Source organism: Mytilus galloprovincialis, chromosome 14 (assembly GCF_965363235.1).
Source record: "Mytilus galloprovincialis chromosome 14, xbMytGall1.hap1.1, whole genome shotgun sequence".
NCBI lineage: Eukaryota > Metazoa > Mollusca > Bivalvia > Mytilida > Mytilidae > Mytilus > Mytilus galloprovincialis.
The window spans coordinates 40,343,859-40,368,788 of record NC_134851.1 but is presented as its reverse complement, the minus strand read 5'-3'; the positions used below and the strand labels follow the sequence as shown (position 1 = coordinate 40,368,788).

The window sequence follows — 24,930 nt, the reverse complement described above, 5'->3', positions numbered from 1 at the left end:
TTTTTGAAAGTAAACTATTAACGGTCAAAGTACTGTGTTTAACACGGATCGTTGGCTCACATAAGAACAACCAGGTACATGTATAAAGGGGTCCCAAAACGACTTGTGTAAAACAATCCAAACAGGAAAAACAACTGTCTAATCTACTGTATAAACATTAATTTTCGTGGGGTTAAAATTTCGTGGTTTTGTATCCAAAAGTAAGTTCGTGGGGATTAATTTTCGTGGTTTTTAAGTTTAGAAAAAAATTATACAAATGTCACTTTATAATTGACAATACTCAATAAAACTGATGTGAACTTTTGCCGTTGGAAAAAATCAATAATTGCATTTCATAGTAACAGTGAGCACTAATGAAGTGTTGTAACCTGCACACGCTAATTGGTTGTTACACACCTTTGATGTTTTATCCAAGGACAATGATTGTGTAAACGAAATTAAATCCTCCACGAAAAAAACGAGAAACGAGAAATGCTTATGAACCATATCAACAACTGACAATCACTGAACATCAGGTTCCTGACTTATATATCTAATTAGAACAGGTTCAAACATATATGCCCGTTAATCTCCAGACTTACGAACAATTGAACGCATTGAATAACAAGATGAGATTCAACACACTATTATAGCAGCTATTGGTACTGTAGATGCAAAAGGTAACACACTACAATTTGCCGTACACTATATAAAAAGACATTGTATAGCAAATACAACCGGGACATTAAACAAAAATCGACCGTTTTCTATTGTACAACCCCTTGTATTGCAACAGGAACATTAAAAACATACTCTGCTGTTCACTATAGCAAAATCCATTGTATTTGAACTGCAATCAGAACAGCAAATAAATCTGATGTAAACTATTGCACAATTCTTTGACCTGGAACTGCGACATTAAACAAAACACTGCCGTACGCTTTTGAAAAATAAATTGTTTTACAACTGCAAACGGAACAAGACAAAAATCTGCTGTACACTAATGCACAGCTTCATTAAAAAACTGAAACAGTAAAAAAAAAAAATTGCCGTTCACTATTGCAAAGTACATTGTATTGGAACTGCTATCGGAACAGCAAACAAAAATGTGCTGTACACTATTGCACAACCCCTCTTGTCGCAACCTGGTCATTCAACATAATCTGCTGTACACTATTGCAACATTCCTTGTTATGCAACTGCAATCAGAAAATTGAACAAAAATCTGCCGTACACTTATGCAAAATTCGTTATATCTAAGACTACTATAAGTGTTATAGTAGTCTCAGGTTATATTGAAACTTCAACGCGACTGCAAAAAAAAATCTGCTGTATACTAGTATAGCACAATCCCTTGTACTGCAACTGCTAACAGAACATTACACAAAATTCTGCCGTATACCATTGCAAAATCCATTATATTGGAACAGTCAACAAAAATCTGATGTACTCTATTGGATAACCCCTTGTACTACAACCGGAACATACAACAATACTCAACCGTACACTTTTGCAATATACGTTGTATTGCAACTGATACCGAAACAGCAAACAAAATTTGTAGTCTACTATTGCAAAATCCATTATATTGGAACAGTAAAAAGTAATCAGATGTACACTATTTCAAAATCCTTTGTATTGCAACTGATATCGGAACAGAACACAACAATATGCTGCTAACTATTGCACCATTCATTGAACTGCAACTCGAACATTAACCAATATTCAGCCGTTCACTGTTGCAAACATAGTGTATTGCAACTGCAAAAGGAACACAAGCAAACATCTGCTGTACTTTTTTGCAAATTCATTGAAAAGCAACTAAAATATTAAACAATAATCTGCCGTATACTATTGCAAAATATATTGCATTGAAACTACAATCGAACCAGTTAACAAAAATCTTCCATACACTATAGCCCAATCCTTTTTAGTGCAACCGAAACATTAAACACAAATCTGCTGTACACTATAGCAAAATTCATTGTTATGTCACTGCAATCGGAACATTGAACAAAAATTTGCCGTACACTATTGCAAAATCGTTTTTTGCAGCTGCCACGCAACAGCCGACGATAATCTGATGTATACACTATTGCACAATCCCTTGTGTTGCAACCGGAGTAATAAACGATACTCTGCAAAATCCATCATAGTAATATTGGAACATTATTCCAAAATCTTCGAATTCTGTACACTTTTGCACAATTCTTTGAACTGCACTTCAAATTTTAACAATACTCTGCCGTACACTATTGCAAAATATCCATTTTATTGCAATTGCAAACAGAACAGCAAACAAACATTTGATGTAGACTATAATTAAATTGCAAAATACCATGTATTGCCACCAGAGCATTAGACAAAAGTCTGTTGTACTCTATGGTACAATCCATTGGATATAGCAACTGCAATCGGAATAGCAAAATAATCTGCTCTACACTATTCCACAATTCCTTGTATTGCGACCGGAACAGCAAGAAAAAATCTGGCGAACACTATTGTACAATTCCTTATATTGCGACCGGAACAACAAACAAAAAAACTGCTGTACACTATTGCACAATCCCTTGTATTGCAATCGAGACAGAAAAGAAGAATCTGCTGTACCCTATAGAGACACACCATTTTTTAAATTGTAATCGGGAACAGCCGGATCTACAGATAATTGGGTTAACTTTTAATTGTTTTTCATAGAAAAGGTTTTGTGAAACAGCAATCGACAAACATCGGGTTTCTCCGCTTCTCTCCATCTATCCGTTAGATGGAGGTACGGAATCGGCCGAGTTGTGACGAATGACTTTACTAGGAATCGGTAATCATCGGGTGTCTCCGCTTCTCTCCATCTATATTCGTTAGATGGAGATACGGAATCGACCGAGTTGTGACGAATGCCGAAACAGAACATAACATAGTAAAAAATATAAACATTTATTACAAAGTATAAAATTCATACAAAAATATTAACATTATATTTACATAAACATTCTTTATCAAATAAAACTTTTTTGATTAATATAATCTACCCTTTGATTTATCCATAAACTTGGAAGTTTTAAAATAATGAATTGTAAACCCTTTGGTAAACAGGAACTAATGAATTAATTGAATAAAATATGTCTTTTACAATAATATAGTCACGTGAATGCAAATAGCTGTAATTGTCAATTGAACGTATTTGATTGGACATGATATCACGTGATGGAACATTGTCTACAAGTCTGCCAAGTTGAGATAAAGCTGCTTGAATTTTACAAAGTACACTATATAATGTTTTATCCATTTTTGTAAGTTCTTCAATAAACGTATTCTCGTGAGTCTGATGATAAATCGTCTCGTTATGAATAACTTGTTCTAGGTAAACAGCAGCCGAAGAAATTACATTATACGATTGTATGTGCCAAGATGTCACCTGAAAACATAAAATGTTTATTTTATAATTTGTCTTCTTTTATCTGATATTAATAAAAGCTACTTACATATTTAAACAATTAATGAAATTAAAATTGAGCCTATAGATTCTAGAAACATATCTAATAGTTAATATTCTAAAAGTCCAAGGTAGAACAGAACCTATGCATTGTGTTCAGTAAGATTAATAAATAGTTAATCTAGATCAGGAATATTAATTAGCTAAATGCGCACGCCGATTTCTTGTTGATCTTCAAATTTTTTTCCAAGTAGGTGTTTTTTGTTTTTTGTTTTTGTATATGAGAAAATCGAACTGAGGTAGCTGCAAACAAAACTATTGTAGAGTGAGTGTATATTTTGTTTCAGTCGGTAGGTTGGTGGAGTATAACTATATTCACTTACATTTTGTATAGCTGACGATACAATGCTATCAGTGATTATTTCTGGTTTCAGGCCATCAAAATGAGAACCATTCAGTAAACCAATCATTTGTGGATTGCCTATTCTTTTCTCAGCCTAAAAATTGAACAAAAACATATATTTATTTTTTTATTGACATACATATGTACATGTAGATCTATTTTTTTTTTTATCCCAAAAACAATTTAAATTATACAAAGGAATTCTAGAACATGCAGGATCTATAAAGAAATATGATTAACAAGAAAAATAAACATTTGTATCACTAAAGCGCCTTTGGAAATACTATTGAAAGTATTGTTTCACACATAATAAAAGATGCAGTTGAATCGTTCAATTACTACCAAAATGAGGCTGAAAAAACTTTTTTCAATACTTTGTTCGAAGATCTATTTGTTTGAAATGTTTTCTTTTGATCTCGAAATCCCTTAGAACATATTATTGTTCTTCTGTCTCCGAGGAATGGTGTGTTCTGATTTATTCTATTGATTTAATTTTGAAGTTCTTGGAAGAAAAGAAATTTCAGATGAAACGTGCAGATATTTAAAAATATCCAGTTGTAACAAAAACTATTGACTTTACTATAATGGAGAAAAAAAACCGGGATATTTTGAGAATAAAATTGAGAATGGATGTTATTGAACGTAATTTATATTTGAGTGAAAAACTCATTATCCCAGAAACCAACAGATAATTGGTGCATTACATTGGCGCGTAAACTTTATAAAGCTTGAGCGCATCTTTTGATTACATTTTTTACTTACATAATTTACTCGTGTTTGATTGGTCAATTGAACAGCATCCTGTAATTTCGATATCACTTCTAGTACGAGTTGACTTTGATTACCGCAAGGGCTTCTCCACTTCTCAGCAACAGGAAAGGCACTGATTATATGTATCATGGCTATAAAAGCTGTAAAGAAATTGTAAAAATAAAGTATCAATATAGAAAATTACTATTGTCCCAGGTTAGGGGGAGGGTTGGGATCCCGCTAACATGTTTAACTCCGCCATATTCTGTATATATGTGCCTGTCCCAAGTCAGGAGCCTGTTATTCAGTGGTTGTTATTTTTTATGTGTTACATATTTGTTTTTCGTTCATTTTTTGTACATACATTAGGCTGATAGTTTTCTCGTTTGAATTGTTTTACATTGTCATTTCGGGACCTTTTATCGCTGACTATACGATATGGGTTTTTCTCATTGTTGAAGGCCGTACGATGACCTATAGTTGTTTATTTCTGTGTCATTTTGGTCTCTTGTGGAGAGCTGACTCATTGACAATCCTACCACATCTTCTTTTTTTTTTATATCAATAATCGCAAAAACGAATGTACATTCCTAACCAAGACCATGAATATAATTGAAATAATTTAAGATTTTGTTATTGAGATACTGTAACACTTCATTCATGTTTAACAAAAACGTCCGTCAATACAAAATTCTTCGAGAACTGTTATTAAAACTGTCTTCAAAAACAACGTAAAGTACTTAAAAGCATTAAAGACGTGAAGAGGTAAAAATCCGAAAATTGTTAAACCAGAATTGAAATATAAATGATTTTATTTTCTATAAATTATCGATGTTACAGTTATAATGTGAAGTTGGATATAAATGAAATCAAACGGAGTGAAAAATTTCAGGTTTTAACATTCTCACCACCCGGTCTCATGCAATGTTAAAAAAATATTCCACCACCGAATCATTATGAAAAAACAATCTAAGGATAGTTTCGACAAATAACATGATAGAGTTATAAAATCAAAATTTGCGACTCAAATAACTCCGTAAATTACAAAATTCTAGAAAGAAAAGAAGAATGTCTTTGTTTTTGATTTTCCCTGACGTGTAACTGCTTTCGTTTTTATGTCTTTCCCTGACGTGTAACACTATCATCCAAACAAAAGGTGAGTTTCATTTTTACAATAGTTATTTAATTTAGTATTTATTCTTTATTGCTTATCGTTTATATCGTAAATATAATTAAAGATATTTTAAGTTATGTCAATATACTGAAATTACGATTGTAGTAATTACTTTCGAAAATATTGTCATAAAAAAGTGCTTAAACAAATGAAAAGGAAAGTAACGGTTTTATTTTGGTTTTTATCATTTAATGCGGCAAGCATCAACCATTTTTTGTTTTGTATATATCCCGAATCATCTAATTAATTTTTAATTTATTATTTAAATGGTATACGATCTGATTCTTTAAACTATTTATCATTATTTTTCATATTTTCATAATGTGATCTGGTTATTTGTCCTAATAAATTAAAAGGGTCTAAAATATAAGGAGTTGTAAACAGTTTATTTTAACTGAAATATTCCTTTTGCATTTTATTTATAAATTGCACATCACAATAAACATTTACCATGATAAATGTTTTTCATTCTATGAGGCTCCTGATGGTGTTCTTCATTTTTATATACTTTTAATTTTTAAGCCATGGTATCTCTTTTTCGTAATTTAATAGTTTTGCCCTTTTTCTCTATTTCTTATATATCAACACTCCATTATTTATCAAATTTTTTATTTGCCTATTTTGTTTATCCTTTTTTTGTGTGCCTTTTTGCACGTTTGCCAATTAAACTGTATTCTGTAAACCCCTTTTAGATCCTCTCCCAAATCTTCATGTGATGTATACATGCTAAGTATATCCTATAGTATATTTTTTTGCATTACAACAAGCCGATGTACATACCTAAGGAAGCGACATAGTGGGTTGCTACTTGTTTCATTTTGACTTATACTTTGTTTTTGTTCTTTGTCCTTAAGCAGGTGTATCCTAAATGAATTGATGAACATTATGCAAAATCTTTTAGTTTTATACAATATTTTAGAAGGAATTCCCTTCCGATTGTTTCTCATCATAATAAATGGTAATCCCTCGGATTTATAATTACAACTCGTTGCCATCAAAATTATGTATGAAAATTGTTACCAGCGAAATAAATACTAAATAGATTTTCAAAAAAAACAACGTCCAATGTTGAAGCTCCAAGGCATTGGGTATTCTCGGAAGTTTCAAGTCGTCTAAAGTGGGAAAAAGACGTCTATTTTTAGAAAGATGTACAATGTTTGGTAGAATGCGGAAGTGATGATGTCATTTTCTCACGGTCTTTACGGAATAGTGAATATTAATCTTGATGAATGGATTTAAACTTTAAACGTATGTAGTAACGATATCGTCGAAAGAAAAGATTAATATGTTTCGGTTTATCGACTTTATATTTGATTTCTTCCATTAGATATGTTCTCTAGTAATTCCTGTGAAAAACTATAAATCTTTTACAATCATTAATAAAAGATCTTGTTCATGAAAGTTAATTTTTCGAAAGCGAACACTTTCTAGGTTAACTTATTAAATCCCGAATACACCTACATACATAAAATTAAAGTCATATATATAGCCTTTTAACCTTACTATTTTGTTATGAATTAGAATTTGACAGAATGCGTGACACAACATTAAACATGTAGCCCATAGCAGAACACACTGCCCCAGCATAATGCAATAATTAGGGAGCTACCATTTGATTTTTATGGGGGGGGGGGGGGGGGGGGGGAAATAATTTAAGATTTTGTTCTTGAGATAAACTTCAATTATGTTTGATATTAAATGTCCGTCAATACTAAAACCTTTGGTAATTGATATTAAAACTGTCTTCAAAACTTGATAGCACTAAAGATGTGACAAGGTAAAATTCCAAAATGTATAAAAACGTCGTAGATAGAGCTCATGTCTACTTTAGGGAGCTATCATTGGATTTTTTTTTATACTTATAAAAAAAGGCAGAACAGGAGTTTTGAGTAAAAAGAGGGCTGGATTAGCAACTTTGTAAAACAAAAAAGGGCAGGATGACAAAGTCAATTTATCTAAAAATGGCAGGATAAAACTAATGATCGGACCGAAAAGAGTGAAAAATAAAAAGGCAAGACAGAGGTTATAACTAAATAAAATGCAATACAAAAGTTTTCATCCTAGCCCCCCCCCCCCCCCCCCCTTTCCCCCATAACAATCAAATGGTAGCTCATTTAATTTCTCGAAGTCTTACAAACATACAAAGCTGATGAAGGACGTCAATGACTGAAGCATGTGTATAAATATGCAGCCACGTCCAGTCAGAATGTGATGCTATAATCTGACTTTGTTAATCCTCGTATATGGTGAGTGCCAAGCTTTCTGTGTATTTACTACTTGAAGGGCTCGTGACCTATGGACAAGCAGTATTGCACATATTAACATGGAAATTAAAGATATTATATTTGTCAACCATTTACAGATATTGACAAATATAATGCATACTCATTTTGAAATGAGCAAAGAGCATGGCATGAACATGTTATTTCTTAATTACATGTGTATATAAACTTTGATAAGAAATAAATATTTTCCTTATTGCAAAACAAACAAAACCAATTTTGGGTCATAGCAATACAGACATAAAACAAACTTAGAAAAACTCAGAAATAATAATATGCATGTTAAGGTGGTACCAAACACATTGACTAAAATTTATTTGGCTCGTTCAATTTTCATAAAATTTTGACAAAATATTTACTTTGACCCTTTGACAAAAATAGAAAAATTTCAAAAAACTTGAACCACTCACTTTCTTCGAAAAAAATCATTGGATATATAGCAGTTTGGCAAACACTTATTTTGATCATTGAGAAGCTTAATGTTTCCTTAACAATACATGATAATATGCATGTTAAAACAGTTTTGGTACCTTTTTCTCAGTAACGACGCTTTTATAAACGAAACGACTGATTTTATATCAATTTTGTGTTTATTGATAAAGTGTAATCACTAGTTTATCAGGTAAGCTAAGTGTATTGAAATGACACATTTCTCGATATGATATTTAAAAAGGTTTCTCTATTATTTGTTTTTATTAATTTTACATTTAAATTAAAGTAAAAATGGAATCTATCATATAAGATATTACAAATTTTTACTTTTAATAAGCATTTATATTCATTGCTAGCTAAATACAAAGCAGACTTCTGACCCACTAGCATATGCGTAAGGTATGAATTTCTTATTAATACTGCATTCGATTATGTCATTCAATTTCATTTCCCTTGGCAATCATTTTTATTTCTAAAATTTGTCTACCCCTCACCTTGAAGCTTCTTCCCTCAAAAAAATTGAAATGGATATCACCTTAACTCTTCACATTATCATTTTTCATAATTTCATTCATGTATTATTTAATTTAGTAACTAAAGCTGTGTCATAACACTTTATTGTATAAGAGCACAATTTTTCTCGCAGAACGTTATGAAAATAGAATATTTACTCCATTTTCAAATTGGTGCGTTATTTAAAAAAATTAAATAACTTAAGTATTCATTCTCCAGCTGTCTCAGAACTAGGTCGACATATTTAAAAATAAAATTTATTATCACCACCCACAACAATGAATGGATATAGAAAATGAAATACACAACTACATAAATTTAAAAAGATTAAACAGTCACAATGATTTTATTCGACAAACAGGTGAAACATAGAAAATTACACCTTTGTGGTTTCGTTGTAACTTCTGTTATACCAATTTAATAACAAATAAATTTACTATAATGGATAGCTTTTAGAAAAGCGCAGATTGGGAACCCCGTTTGATCTAAGACGTACCTCACTTTCACATAATTTACTTTGCGTTTCATTAAACTTGTATGGAATATACTGAAACACTGCATACAAAGGCTTTAATCTTTTTATTGCATTGTAACAGTAGTTGCCTTCACGAAGACATCGCAAAAAAAAAAATCTATAAAAAACATAAAAAAACTCTATATAAAAATCAATAATTTGCTAGCAAGGAAAACCACAAAAATCATGTGTATCGAAATTGAAATAGGTTTAAAACTATGATTTAATAAACACTAAATATTCTCTTAGATCCTTTGTCAAATCCCGGTCTCTTATTTTCGAAGAGATCCGGTTTGTATAAGCTTTAATTTCTATGTAAAAAAAAAAAAAAAATTATGGTATGGGAAACACACAAAATCCTTAATGATATAAAATAAGAGTCTCTTATTTTAAATGAGAGGATGAAAAAGGGTTGGGGTTGGGTGGGGATAAGGTAGGGTAGAACCAAAGAACGAATGTAAGAATAGACGTTGGAATCTTACTCTCAGAATAGGTGGAGAAAATGTAACGCATTAGACCAGAGGCGCCATTTGACTATTTTTCCATATTTTATACAGAAAAAATATTCTGCTATAACAATACACTGTGATGTAGGAACAAGAAAATAAACCATATCAAGAATGTGTCCAAAGTACACAGATGTCCAACTTGCACTATCAATCTCCATGTTCAATGGACCGTGAAATTGGGTAAAAAATCTAATTTGGCATTAAAATTAGAAAGATCATACTATAGGGAACATGTGTACTAAGTTTTAAGTTGATTAGACTGTCGTAGTTGGGGCATAAAAATACTCATGCCTTTAAAGTAGGGGCGACATATGCCAGAATAACATTCAAACTAATAAATCGAAAATAAACGGACAACATAAGGGAGCTACCATTTGATTTTTATGGTGGGGTGGGGGTGGGGTGGGGCTAGGATGAAAAATTTTGTCCTGCATTTTTTTTTTAGCTGTAATCTCTGTCCTGCCTTTTTATTTTTCACTCTGTTCGGTCCTGCCTTTTTTTTTTAGTTTATCCAGACTTTTTTTTACCTAAATTGTCGTCCTGACTTTTTTTTTTGTAAGTGTCTCATCCTGCCTTTTTTTTTTACTCAAAACTCCTGTCCTGCCTATTTTTTTCAAATTTCATCCTAGCCCCCCCATAAAAATCAAATGGTAGCTCCCTAAGCAACTTGAACCTCTCCAAATACTTGGGTTAATCTCAGTGACTCCGAAGTGTAAACAGAACCTGTTGCGTATGTGGTTTAAGTATTGACAACTCAAACTCATTAATTTTGAAGACATTCTAGTTGAACAGGGATAAGGTTATGGACCTCTACATGGGTGCATGTACATACGTTTTTTAAGGGTGACTTTAAAATAGTTTTAACCGTGAAAGTCGAAATGTCATCTTTATAATTATGAATAAAAATTAAAACAACAAAAATCACTGTCAAGATCTTCACCAAAGATGAGAGTGAATCTTTTGGAACTTTTCAATTTACCTCCTTAAAGATGTCTTAACTAATCACAACGTTTAAAATATGGTGTGTTAACAAATAACAACGCTTAAAATAAAACGTTCTTACGATGCAGAATTATTTTCGATTTCAGACAAAATGATAAGTAGGGTTATATTTGTGACAGGAAACACAATGAACCTATCTTGTAATATTGTTTAAGAGCTTATTCGGTGAGGAGTTCAAGTATTTGTCAAGAGGGGGCAATAAAATATTATTGTTAAATTATTTTTTTTTTGTGGCGGGATTGGTGGATCACGAAGAACGAACATATACATAGAAGAAAAGACGGATATATTAGCAAGGGTCTGTCTGAGGCATATGTATGCTATTTATATCCTATAACCGCATTAAAAAAATGTTCGAAAATGAAAATCAAGTATTCAAATATCTGCAAAGGCATGCAAAATCTTATGCAGACCATGTTTTTACGTTTAAAGTTGTAAGTTCTTATATCGATTTTTGACATCTCGAGTGAATATACGATTTTTGAACAAACAAAAATTCGCGTGTTTGCCTTAAATGGATGTTTTGGGGAACACTCTGTAAATATCAGACCAATTGGACAATAGGTATATTTTGAAGAAAAAAATTGGATTGCTGTCTCATAGATATATCCCCATAATTTGTATCTAGACAGTAACCCGGTATGTAGACGTATGTTTTTTTTTTAATATTATCTATATTCATCGATTTGCTTAAACTTAACTTTTTGTTGTTGTTGAAAAATAAGATTTTGACTTAATTTACATACTAGTAATCATTCTCAAGCTTGTGAGATCGCATCTAGTACCACCTTCTTGACAGTATAATTATACATGTATATTACATATGGTGTAGCATTGAACTATTTTACTATTTTCATTAGATCATGTGTTTCGAAGGCTATTTTACGTATCTGTTTCTACTTTTATCTAGGTCGACGCTATGTTTCTATTTATACGTATATGAGTGGTCAATATAAAAACATCTTGATAAATTTAGATTTATAACAGCCATAGAGGAAGCGCCGACGTTTATCATGATATTTCAAGGATTTCATGTTAAATGCAGACGCTCAGAATACAAGAAAGCTATTACAACAAGCTATTTGAAAAATATTGATATTTTCAATAACATGTTAAAATTCTTGCATGATTCTAAACGTCCTTTAACAAATACGTGAATGTAAATTAATTCAATAAATATTGCCAAAGAAATTATATTGATTATTATGTTAAGTGTATAGACGTGCTTGGACGTAAATGAGGAAATATTTAGTTATACATATATATAAACTTAACCAAGTGTTATCACTTCCAAACTTCAATTCTTAACATCTTATCGTCGAAATGAAAATTCACACTTGTTGATAAGAGTATCATATGTTAAGATTGTCTAATCCATTCACATTGATGAAAATTTGGGATACACCTCATAAGGATTTATAATACCTCACACGAATAGAAGCTGAGAAAAAACACCTTTGTACGATTTGATCTTAATATTTCATCAGAAACAAATTACACTGTCGAAATCGATTCATCGAGAAAGTGGAAGCAGGAATATCTTTAAATTAATGCGAGTAAACTCATTTTTTTCACTATTATTTGATTTTGTGTTCTTAGTGTCGATTTGATTACTTCAATCTATTCAAATGATACGTATTACTTGCAGTATGTTTATTTCTATGACCTGAGTGTACTTGGATTTTTTGTACTGTATTGTTGTCCTTTTAGTGGTAAATTTAACATTGCCATAAAAGCGCGCGGTTTGGCTAACCACAAAACCAGGTTCAACCTACTTTTTCTTTCTTAAAATGTCCTGTACCAAGTAAAGAAAATGGCAGTAGTTATTTTATAGTTTTTTTTTCTGTGTGTGTTGCATTATCGTTTGATTTCGCTGAACTTCAGTGTTTTTGTTCTTTTGTTGATTTGTTCTTAAAGTTGATGTGTTTCCCTTGGTTGTAGTTTGTAACTGAAATATGTTTGCTTTCAATCGATTTATAACTTTTGAACAGCGGTATACACTAGCTGTTAGCTTTACTTATACATTCCGTTCTTAATCAATATTGTCATATACAAACGATTTCACGTCAATCGAGGTTTCGTCGAAAATAATTTATTGAACAGAATAGCATTCATAACTTGATATATTAGAATATCATATTTTTAGATTGAAGATTTTTATATTTGCATATTTTCTATCATTAATCGGAGTTTTGACAACCATGCGGCATGCACATATTTTTCATTATTTACCACTAAACTGATCATTAGGTTGTTCATCCTACATTGTATTTTGCTTTAATCATGCATCATTCAGACAACAAGCTGTTTGAAAAATATTGATATTTTCAATAACATGTTAAAATTCTTGCATGATTCTAAACGTCCTTTAACAAATACGTGAATGTAAATTAATTCAATAAATATTGCCAAAGAAATTATATTGATTATTATGTTAAGTGTATAGACGTGCTTGGACGTAAATGAGGAAATATTTAGTTATACATATATATAAACTTAACCAAGTGTTATCACTTCCAAACTTCAATTCTTAACATCTTATCGTCGAAATGAAAATTCACACTTGTTGATAAGAGTATCATATGTTAAGATTGTCTAATCCATTCACATTGATGAAAATTTGGGATACACCTCATAAGGATTTATAATACCTCACACGAATAGAAGCTGAGAAAAAACACCTTTGTACGATTTGATCTTAATATTTCATCAGAAACAAATTACACTGTCGAAATCGATCGATCGAGAAAGTGGAAGCAGGAATATTTTTAAATGAATGCGAGTAAACTCATTTTTTTCACTATTATTTGATTTTGTGTTCTTAGTGTCGATTTGATTACTTCAATCTATTCAAATGATACGTATTACTTGCAGTATGTTTATTTCTATGACCTGAGTGTACTTCGATTTATTTGTACTGTAATGTTGTCCTTTTAGTGGTAAATTTAACATTACCATAAAAGCGCGCGGTTTGGCTAGCCACAAAACCAGGTTTAACCTACTTTTTCGTTTTTAAAATGTCCTGTACCAAGTCGGGAAAATGGCAGTAGTTATTTTATAGTTTTTTTTCTGTGTGTGTTGCATTATCGTTTGATTTCGCTGAACTTCAGTGTTTTTGTTCTTTTGTTGATTTGTTGATTTGTTCTTTAAGTTGATGTGTTTCCCTTGGTTGTAGTTTGTAACTGAAATCTGTTTGCTCTCAATCGATCTATGACTTTTGAATAGCGGTATACACTGTTGCCTTTATTTATACATTCCGTTCTTAATCAATATTGTCATATACAAACGATTTCACGTCAATCGAGGTTTCGTCGAAAATAATTTATTGAACAGAATAGCATTCATAACTTGATATATTAGAATATCATATTTTTAGATTGAAGATTTTTATATTTGCATATTTTCTATCATTAATCGGAGTTTTGACAACCATGCAGCATGCACATATTTTTCATTATTTACCACTAAACTGATCATTAGGTTTTTCATCTTACATTGTATTTTGCTTTAATCATGCATCATTCAGACAACAAGCTATTTGAAAAATATTGATATTTTCAATAACATGTTAAAATTCTTGCATGATTCTAAACGTCCTTTAACAAATACGTGAATGTAAATTAATTCAATAAATATTGCCAAAGAAGTTATATTGATTATTATGTTAAGTGTATAGACGTGCTTGGACGTAAATGAGGAAATATTTAGTTATACATATATATAAACTTAACCAAGTGTTATCACTTCCAAACTTCAATTCTTAACATCTTATCGTCGAAATGAAAATTCACACTTGTTGATAAGAGTATCATATGTTAAGATTGTCTAATCCATTCACATTGATGAAAATTTGGGATACACCTCATAAGGATTTATAATACCTCACACGAATAGAAGCTGAGAAAAAACACCTTTGTACGATTTGATCTTAATATTTCATCAGAAACAAATTACACTGTCGAAATCGATCGATCGAGAAAGTGGAAGCAGGAATATTTTTAAATGAATGCGAGTAAACTCATTTTTTTCACTATTATTTGATTTTGTGTTCTTAGTGTCGATTTGATTACTTCAATCTATTCAAATGATACGTATTACTTGCAGTATGTTTATTTCTATGACCTGAGTGTACTTCGATTTATTTGTACTGTAATGTTGTCCTTTTAGTGGTAAATTTAACATTACCATAAAAGCGCGCGGTTTGGCTAGCCACAAAACCAGGTTTAACCTACTTTTTCGTTTTTAAAATGTCCTGTACCAAGTCGGGAAAATGGCAGTAGTTATTTTATAGTTTTTTTTCTGTGTGTGTTGCATTATCGTTTGATTTCGCTGAACTTCAGTGTTTTTGTTCTTTTGTTGATTTGTTGATTTGTTCTTTAAGTTGATGTGTTTCCCTTGGTTGTAGTTTGTAACTGAAATCTGTTTGCTCTCAATCGATCTATGACTTTTGAATAGCGGTATACACTGTTGCCTTTATTTATACATTCCGTTCTTAATCAATATTGTCATATACAAACGATTTCACGTCAATCGAGGTTTCGTCGAAAATAATTTATTGAACAGAATAGCATTCATAACTTGATATATTAGAATATCATATTTTTAGATTGAAGATTTTTATATTTGCATATTTTCTATCATTAATCGGAGTTTTGACAACCATGCAGCATGCACATATTTTTCATTATTTACCACTAAACTGATCATTAGGTTTTTCATCCTACATTGTATTTTGCTTTAATCATGCATCATTCAGACAATTGAGACAATTGAGACAGCATTTATATTCATACATAGCAAAGAAGAGCATTCTGTAAATCAACTTATTTTCGCGAGCGATTTATTTTCGCGACTTTCGCGAGTAGAAAAATAACGCGAAAAAAAAAATCGTCGTAAATATATAAATCTTGGGTCCATCTTTATCAAACTAGATCAAGTAAATTCGAAAATCGCGAAATTAAATAGCCGTGAAGTTGACTAGAATAAAGAAAACGCGAAATAAAGTATCCGCGAAAATAAGTTGGTTTGCAGTATATTGTAATATTCACTGTTGCATCACCGTGCCATGTTATGTGGTGATTTGACACTTATGTCTTAACCAACATGTCACATCTTCGCTAGTGTAAGTTCAAAGTTAGGAAACTGTAGTGCAGTGTGTTTCGTTTATTGTGTCCGCTATAATTGCTGTCTTCATAAGCTACATTTGTAACAGCAGGCCATTGATTTTGAATATTTGAATATAACAGCGAACACACAAATAAGACAAACTACACAAATATACTAGTTTACAATGTGCTTAGTAATTATGCATAATTTGTAACAATTACTTTTTAAAAAATATAAAAAAAAACTTAATGAATATCTATTCCTTTATAAAATAGCTTGCGTTTTGTTTAAAAACAAATATTGAGGTATTTCTTCTTGTAAAAATCATATGGACAGAGAACGATTTGTCCGAGGCACAGACATATTTCCCTTATATTATATGACCTAAGAAAAAAGCAATTTTTGTGAGTTGCTTTTAAAAATTTAATGTAGTTTCTTGACAAGTTCTGACTTTTTATAGATTCTATTTATTTATTTATTGACAAAAAGCACATTTATATCAGGGCGAAATGCATATAGGATTAAGATAAATTACAAGATTAAAAATAAAAATAAAAATAGACACAAAACATAAAAGCATCATATTACACCGGTTGTTATTAAAAATACTTATATAGGTTAAGCGTCGACCATGAATGATCACTATTATTGATTTAAAGTATATAAATGTATTATCACGTCCGATCTGATTTGTGACGTTTTTCTTTTGTATTCAAATCAAATTACTGTTTAACAAATTTAAAGTGAATGCTACTTTTATCCTGCGAACAAATATTGTTAATTTTAAAATAAATGTAGAGTGAAACAAATAGTCCTATTTAGATTCTTTTATTCAAACAAATGGCTTGAAAACATTATAAGTGCTGATACAAATCGAGGGGTGATACCCGGGCCGATATAAAAAATGTAATAATATTACTAATATAAACTGCCAATGCAACCTATATCAACCCGACCACATGACGTCACATAAGGCTACTATCAGTGACAACATATCTTGGGGAAAAGTTTATGCTTTGTATTGCGTTAAATGGGTCACTGCATGAATATCTTTGAATGGTATCACTCGTAACATGTATATTATACCTGCTACATGCAAATACGTGTGGCACAATATCTCAGCACAATATAATCATAAATATTCATGAAATTGCCCTACATTATAATTTTGATTCCGAGATAAGTTGACAACCACAATCTATTACCACCTACAACACACACACTATAGGATGATGAATGGATATAGAAATACACAAATACGTGCTATGGTAGTGACAATTTAATAGAATGATTTTATTCGACGAACAGGTGAAACATTTAAAATTTACAGCGTTGCAGTTTCGTTGACAATTTCTGTAGAGCCATTGTAATGACATTTAAATTTTAAATTTTATTATATCGGATAACTTTTAGAAAATTGAAGTTTGGAAACCCTGTTTGCAACATTGATTCCCAAAACTTAATGTTTGTAAAGGATCTTAGACAACACTTTCGCATCCTTTCGCTTTGCATTATATTATTTTGAAATATATGAAACGACTGCAAAAATTTACGTTTTTATTGCATTATACAGTATTTACCTTTACGCTGAACATCAATCTATATAGCCCTGTGTTTCCCTGGCACACATAAGTAAATCACGTTGTCATCTTTACTTTTATTAAGAATAATTTTGTTGGTATCATCTGTTTGTATTGTAACAAACGAAAATATATTAAGACAGTTAAGCTCGCAAGTAGATCTCTCTTTTTTTGCTATCATGAAAACCCTAAAAGTACTTCAGATTTTCTGGTGAACTTTATCAAGTTTCAGTCTCGTGTTTAAGAGGAGATCCGGGATACAAACATTCATCCCTTTTTCTGTGTCAAAAACCAAAATTGATGCAGAAGGCTTTCCGATAACTAAAATTAGGTATGGGTGTCTACAAATCGATATAATAGAGAATGGAAAAGGGGAATGGAACCCCACCCGACAAAAGAGTAGAAAAACAACCGAAGGCCACCAATGGATCTTCAACACAGTGAGAAAATCCCGCACCCGAACACAGACTTCAGCTACCTTCTTAACAAAAATATGTACTAGTACAACGAATATGGTCGTCATACTTTACTCTAAAATATATAAAAAAAAATATACGAAAAAAGTCAGGGGTTGCAAATATAAAAAAAGAGCAAACAAACGAATAATATTTTGTGAACAGGTGTAGAAAATTAAGAGGTCTGAGGTGCCGTTTTTTTGCCGTCTTTATACATATATTTTTGTCTTCTAGTTTCGCTATAAAGGAGCCTTCACGGTTTGACAATTTTGACCACTCTCAAGCTCAGGGAAACAATTGTTGCACTGGGATAAGGATGAGGTCCATCCAATGTATTTATGACTTTTGAAAGGTTTCAACAGAGAGAGTCGAAAATTTCGTCTTTATGACAAACAAACTAAAACAGCTAAGACCACTCGAGATTTTCATCGCAATGAAACTTTTTCTCCTAAAAGACGTCTTTACCACAACGCTTCAAATATGTTGTCTTGACCAATCATAACGTTTAATATATAGTTACACTACAACAATGCATCTCCATTTCCGAATTCAGACATTATGCTAGTTTTATGGTCATGTATAACAGGAAAACACAATAATGCTTAAAATATATATATATATATATCATATATATTATTGTTTAAAAAGTAATTCGTTGAATAGGTCAAGTGGGGCAACAAATATAACGACACATTATTTAAAACGTCCTTTACACTGCATGTTACAAAGTTAATTTATTGGACCAATTCAATACATTTGCTTATAGTGTTGGGTACATAGATGTGCTTGAAGTAAATGAGGAAATGTTAAGTAAAATATAAACTCAAATACCTGCTTAAATCTCAACATCTTAATGGCGAAATAAAATTTCTAACTTGTATATAGGACCATAAGAGTATCTCTTTCGTTCATTTTGGTAAAAAAAAATATATGTGGATACGCCCTATAACGATTAATAAAAAAATAGTTTAGTTTAGTTTAATCGTTGAATCAAAGAAAAAAGTCTTACACGTACATGTATAGTGTCTTCTTTTTTTGTTGTTTTTTTTTGTGTTGAGTTTCGATGTGTTTACTCTTATCTACTATTTTTACAATTAAAACTGTGTATTTTTGGTATTTCCTATTTAATTTCTGAGCATGCCTTCAATGTTGCATTGAGTCATTCTTTAAATGTATTGTCCGATGATATTGATGTTGGTAGCTTATTTTCATCCCTGATGACCCTTTGGAAGTTAAATTGACCTTAGTCAACTGTACTGGTTACTTCTTCGTAGAAGCGAGTTCTTTTTATATCTGTTCTGGTTATCATTTTGAATTAAATAGTGTTGACGATCTTTGTTAATTAGATCATGCTGGATCTTAAATGTCATGTACGTATAATCTGTTTGCTATCATTTGTTCTTCGAGGCTTTCCATTGTAATGTTTTCACCATATGTGTAACACAGTCCGGTGTTCCGTCTGCGCTCCTCTTTTCTGTACTTGTTCTTTTGCCTTATTTTCTGTTTTAGTTTGACAAATCCCATACTGTGCATGCATATTCCACTGCAGGTATTTAAGTTACCATGGATACATATGCAGCCGCTTCTGCGGGCCTTGTTCAATCTTTTAAATTTTTGCTGATGATTCTTAATGTTCTCTTTCATTTGCCAACTTTATTATCGAGTTGTGTTTACTTCAAGTAAGGCGGTTACTGATTAGGACTTCTAGATATTTATGGCTTCAACTGTCTCTAGCTAGTGTACGACAATAGAGTTGTTGTAAGTTGTTTCTATCACCGCACTATTTTTATTTGGTTATATTCTTGTTACACATTTAGTTATCAATATGATTGCGCTTGATTAACTAAAACAAATGAATGGAACAAGTTCCTTGGAACCCTTGATGTTTTTAAAACTTCGTTAATAATATCTATATGAAAAGTATCGTACACACATCTGACAGAAGTTAACCTTTCGTAGTTTTCCGAATTGTTTACGTTTGCATTTACAGTTTTGAAATTTACAGCAAAAGTCATATATGTAACTTTAAGGTTAAATTTCATTTGAAATAATTTTATTTCACAGGTCTAATACATTTTGTACATAATAATTATTTCAATCTGGAGAAAAAAAATAGTATTTCTATCATAAAATGTAATTGGATATCCAGAATTTATTATGATAGTTAAAATAGGTTCAAACTCCTTTCAAAATTGCTTTAAACATTACATCACTGATGAATTAACATATACATTGTACAAGGAAACGCCACCATGGGTACATTTGTATCTTACACTTGCACTTTCATTTCATCTTTGCGGTCTATTTATTATGCTATTTATCTTTTTATTTTTACTTTTATTGATCCTTAAAATTGACTTAATCAAATTAATTTATTTACCCGTCTAAAATTTCTTCATTAATAAAAACTAGTGACATAATTATGTAAAGTTCATATACAGAAATTGTTGAATTACAAGAATAAGAAATGATAATTTAAGGAAAAATAATCAATTTAAGGAAGTTCGCTTGTCTTGTTGTGGGATTTATGTCAGATTTTCGGAATCCTCTGGTTTTATCCATTTGAATGCCTTAAAAAAAATTCTTTAACATTGTAATAAATCGTTTACCTGTATAATGATAAGCCATCTGTAAAAGTCTTATAAAATGTTAATTATTTTTTGATAGTTTTCGAGAACTTAAACTTGACAATGATAAAAGCTATGAAAAGTCAAGAGAGAATATTTTCCCGCCAAAATTTCATTGGCTAATATCTAGAAAACGAGTACATTGAGCAATATATTTTTGTAACTGTTTTGATTTCTCTTTTAATCCCCTATCAAATTAAACTAGTGTTTTGAAAAGTTGATTATTTTGAAACTGAGAAGCAAACTCCCTTAAAAATATATTCTTATTTCTATTATAAGACCTATGAAGAGCACAGTTATGTATTACAATACTTTCTTATATGTCCAATCAATGCAAAATATTTGATTTTAAGTCAGAAGTCACGAATCATATGAAAACACTATTGTCAGTTCTTTAACATGGTTCGTAAGTCGGAAATCACGAGCCACATGAAAGCACTATCATGACCGTAGTGCTTTCATATGGTTCATGATTTCCGACTTAAAATAATATTTTTTAGTTTTGCATATTCAATTAAGAATAAAAGTCAATAGAGTGAAACCTGTTTAAACCGAACCTCTTGGAGACTTAAGATTTTGTTCGGTTTTGGCCGATGTTCGGGTTTATCAGGTTCACAACCCATACAATTTGATATGACGGTGCTTAAGAACATTTTTGCTTTATACAGGTTTTCGGTTTATGTAGGATTTGGTTTAGCTACGTTTCACTGTAATTTCAAAAAGATAAACGGACATTACTATTATTTATTTCGGCCGTGCACGTGACCGGAATAATTTTGTGATTTGAGGTAAATGTATCACTTTGTACGTTTATAAAATCTTGATAACTTTTATTTCCTTTAAATTGTATTTACAGGTATAAAGTTTATGATGTCAATTCCGATTTTTCTTTTAATCTAATTTTAAAACGTAAACAGAAAACTGTTGTAAAACGGTAAATCTACTTTGTACTGAATATTATAGAAAATCATGTATTCATTGAAGTACAAACCACTTAAATTAGGAAATCCAATCGTAATACTAAGTTAATAAATCCGTCCGATTCGAACACATCTTAACCTAAGTAGTTTTAATGCATACGGGGCCTGGATTTTAACTTAATTTCATTGATTTTTTTTAAGTATCACATCTGATAAGATTTGTAACTTTTTTTTATATATATAATTACTTCAAAATTGTTGTGTTTGCAAATTTTATCCAGGTCCCTGGTTCATTAAAAGTAACAGTTTGATCTTCAATCATGTACCGAGATATTCGTCGATCTAAATTTGAATACAAATTGAAAGAAAAAGTCCAACTTTATTTTTAGGGACCAGGGTAAATGGTTGGAAGGAAAGAACAAACTACCTTTAACCAAAACAAAAATTCGCGAGTGATTTTTTTCCCTCGACTTTCGCGTAGTAACGCGAATAAAAATAGTCGCGGAAATTAAAACTGGTATCTACTCTTATCTTGTTTTAAAAATCAACTAAAGGAGTAGGTTCAGTAAGACCCTTTTTTGTCCCCAAAATATAGCAGTTTTACAAAATTGTGAAAATGTAATCTTTAAGCTATTTACTGGAAAGTAGAATGCTGCTGCTACATAAATATGGGCTGTTTTTGACAATACAATGCACATATATCGGGTACTAGCATCATTAAGTCATGCTAAATTACTGAAATCTTCACAATTTTAGCATTTTAGTTAAAGTTTAGACGGTTTCCGTCTTAAATGAAAGTGGCCACATTCGTGTTCATTCATAATATTGAAATGCAAGTTGTATTTAATGATAATACAGAACATATATAAAGGTTGAGGATGAACACGTGACAAAATCCATCTATAAAGTGACGTTTTTTGGCATATTTGATAGATTTTTCATATTTAAGCTTGAATCTGGGCTTTTTTAATGACTAAATCAGTTTAAATCTTTCATATACACTAATTGAATTAATTGAAATAGACACTTAAGTGTTTAAAAAGTGTGCAAAATCTTTCGTTAAATGAACCTGAAATTTGAGGCAAAATTCTGCCCTTACCGGACCTACTCCTTTGAAAATTGCGAAACAAAATTGCCACGAATTAAGCTGCATAGTGCTAACCGCGAAATAATGTATTCGCAAAAATAAGTTGGTTTACAGTATACGTAATCAAACCACTTTGATTTTAACAAATGTTAACACACTGATATCACTTTGCTCAATATCTTAACATCAATATAGAAAGACTCAAAATTCATCAAATGGCCACCGAAATAGAATAAAATGTAAATACACATGGTATTTTTTCATGTTTATCTCTATCTATAATTTAAATATATATAAATAAAGTTTTATAAATAGACGATTATTAAGATCATCCATTTTACATAATACTAAGGAGGTCACAAGACTTATAGACACTTGCAATACTGTGTTTCTTGTTTTGAAATGGTTTATAGGGAGAGGAGGGTTTCGAATATAACAAATATGATGTCTTGACCAATCAAATAACATGAAATAGTTAGGTTCTCACGTGCACAATGTAGCATCATTTGTAAAAACACTATGTAACAGACAAACATATGGATATACATTTTATGACATGACAGCAGAATTATCCTGTTTTATAATATTGTTTAAGAGTTTGTTAAGTTAGTATGTCAAGAGGGTCACATATATTACTATAAACTATTTAAAACGTCCTTTTGATACCTAAGACAAAATGCATTCATGTTAAGTACATGTACAATGATGTAACGTAAGGAAATAAATAAACATAAACATAGTTATGTTCCCATGAGGTAACATCATTTGTGAAAATAGACATACATGTAATCCTAAGTGTATGGTTTAAATATTTGATACAGAAAATACAATAGACTTGTCAAGCGTTTGTATTCTGTGTGAAGGTCATAAGGGGCACTTATATAACTACAAATTATGTCAAACGTCTGTTTAAAGCGTAAATCTAAATCACGAATTTAATGAATTTTGCAAAACAAAAAGATATTGGTTATCATATTAAGTACATGTAAGTGCATGTACGTAAGGAAATATTTAGTAATAAATAACTTTAAACACCTGTTATCACTTTAAAATGTCAATATTGAACAACTTAACCACAAAATGAAAATTCACACTTGTTGATAAGACAATTGTAAGTTAAGATTGTGTAATCCATTCATAATTGTGAAAAATTTGGAGACGCCCATAACACTTAAAAAAATCCTCACAAATATGGCAATCTAAGAAGAGAAACTTCGTACTATTTCATCAGAAATAAATTACACGGTCGAAATTGATCAATCGATCCATCAAATTGGATCTGCAGAGAACAAAAAACTAAACATAAATACTAAAAACAAAAAGATCGAGAAATATATACATATATTTCAAATAAATACCTGAATAAACAAAACACCTTTCCCAGCTATAATACAATTACACGAATAATTTGCCACGGCTTTGTCAGTTTATTTTCAATCTATGAGTTTGAATGTCTGTTTGGTATCTGTCGTTATCTTTTAAAGAGACGGTAACCCAGCTTATTATATTTGTTGGTTGCAGGTGCTGATTCCCTTTTGATTGTATCTCGGAAACTCAATTGTATTTGTAAGTTAATGATTTTATAGCAAACAGATTGTTTGCATTGAATACTAATAAAATACCATATCCTCAACGTATCATACAGCCCGTAACAGAGAAGTGATCGATCGAATTGATGTTTCTTTACCGTCAAAGTTAGCTACGTTATCGACAAACTTAATTGAGTAGTGACCGAACTATTGGCACTTTAACGCTAAAAAGATTGACAATGCTGACAAACTTTCATGTGTCGATAATCAAGTTTAATACCGATAATATTGAAAATAATTCTAATAATATGAAACAAAATATGTCCATGCACCATTTCGATTGGGCGAAAAGTAGTCATTTCTTCAAAGTCAGAACAGAAAAAAAAAAAGATTTATGGAAGGACGTCTTGATAGTATTATTTCCTTTACAATTTTACCCAAAACTAAAAGAAATATACTGGTAAACAATTAAAAAGGTGTTTGATAGGAATAAAGTCCTATATTTTTTCGGACTACAATGACGTTACGCACGGTATTCGGTTTAGTAATGGTAACGTTACTCGACGTCGTTTTTCTATTATTTCAACCTGCTTCTTTACAAAACGTCAAAGCAAATGCATCTTTTTTTTAAACACCTG

The 24,930-nt window shown here is 31.0% G+C and overlaps 1 long non-coding RNA gene across 2 annotated transcripts; it reads right to left on the bottom strand.

The window, feature by feature from the left end:
• Positions 1-3,010: 3,010 nt before the first annotated feature.
• LOC143059595 (uncharacterized) lies at positions 3,011-24,208 on the bottom strand. Of its 2 annotated transcripts, none has more exons than XR_012973532.1 (4): positions 24,122-24,208; positions 4,575-4,723; positions 3,793-3,906; positions 3,011-3,391 (listed from the first exon to the last, which is right to left on the bottom strand). It is a non-coding gene; the product is annotated as an uncharacterized LOC143059595 (long non-coding RNA). The 2 variants fall into 2 exon arrangements; XR_012973531.1 differs by lacking the exon at positions 24,122-24,208 and adding an exon at positions 6,517-6,600.
• Between the last annotated feature and the right edge of the window lie 722 nt (positions 24,209-24,930).